This window comes from Benincasa hispida, chromosome 5, assembly GCF_027475165.1.
Source record: "Benincasa hispida cultivar pf3 chromosome 5, pf3_genome.v1.1, whole genome shotgun sequence".
Classification (NCBI taxonomy): Eukaryota; Viridiplantae; Streptophyta; class Magnoliopsida; order Cucurbitales; family Cucurbitaceae; genus Benincasa; species Benincasa hispida.
Window position 1 is genome coordinate 63,218,544 of NC_143482.1, and position 1,088 is coordinate 63,219,631.

The following is a 1,088-nucleotide window of genomic DNA, read 5'->3' on the forward strand; positions in this document are numbered from 1 at the left end:
CCCCCTGAGTTGGGCGAAAGCTCAGTTGAACTTGGCAATGCCCCTTGTAGTCGACTCTTCAGCTCATTTGCAATCTGGCCCATTGCAATTCGAAGTTGTGGATGGTCGTAGTCTGACTTTGAAGCACTGTCTCGTTTTTCTCTATATATTACTTCAATAGGCTCTCTAGAGAAGAAGATTGCATTGGTTGTTGTGAGCCACTTGCTTAGTTGCTCTGCTGACCATTGTTGCGTTGGAAGAATCCTGGTGGCCCTTCTTTTTGCGCCACAGATTGAGAATTTTGTTGTTGATTCTTCCAAGCAAAATTGGGGTAGTTTCTCCACCCGGGATTGTAAGTGTTTGAAAAGGGATTATTCTTTACAAAATATACGGACTGCGAATTTTGCGGGCAATCTTCCATCGCATGCCATTGCCGTAAGTCGCACACCTTGCGGTGTTTTAACTTATTGTGTTAATTTGCACGCCTTGCGGTGTTGGGCTGCTGATCGCCATTCCTTGAATCAAATTCATCATTGCGGTCATTTGGTTTTGTAACGAAACAATGGCACCATTATTTGCATCAGAATCTTTGAGTCTTAATCTCTGGCCACTCTCCCGCCAGTCTTCATGGTCCTTGGAGATGCGGTCCAGAATATTCTTCGCCTCCTCGTAAGTATTGTCAAGCAGACCACCACCAGCTGATGCATTGGTAGCGGTCTGCGAAGCAGGATTCAAACCGTGATAGAAAATTTCCATTTGAAGGCAGTCTGGTAACCCATTATGCGGACAATCTTGGACCAACCTTTTAAACCTCGCCCAAGCATCGCTGAGCGATTCGTCCATATCTTGTTCAAAATTAGTAATAAGCTTTCTTCGTCTTGCGTTCTCGGTAGGTGGAAAATACTTTTTCATGAATTTTTCCACTACCTGCTCCCAAGAAGTAATCTCTCTTGGTTCGAGCGAATAAGCCCATTTCCTAGCCTGATCATAGAGAGAAAATGGGAACAAAATTAGTCGAACTTTTTCAGCAGAGATGTTCGAGAACACAAAAGTATTGCAAATTTCAATAAAATTTCGGAGGTGGGCGTGCGGATCCTCGCCACGCCTTC

General features: G+C 44.4%; 1 non-coding gene across 1 annotated transcript; it reads left to right on the forward strand.

The window, feature by feature from the left end:
• Positions 1-751: 751 nt before the first annotated feature.
• On the forward strand, positions 752-858 carry LOC120078822 (small nucleolar RNA R71). Its single transcript, XR_005482104.1, has one exon. It is a non-coding gene; the product is annotated as a small nucleolar RNA R71 (small nucleolar RNA).
• The last annotated feature ends 230 nt before the right edge of the window (positions 859-1,088 follow it).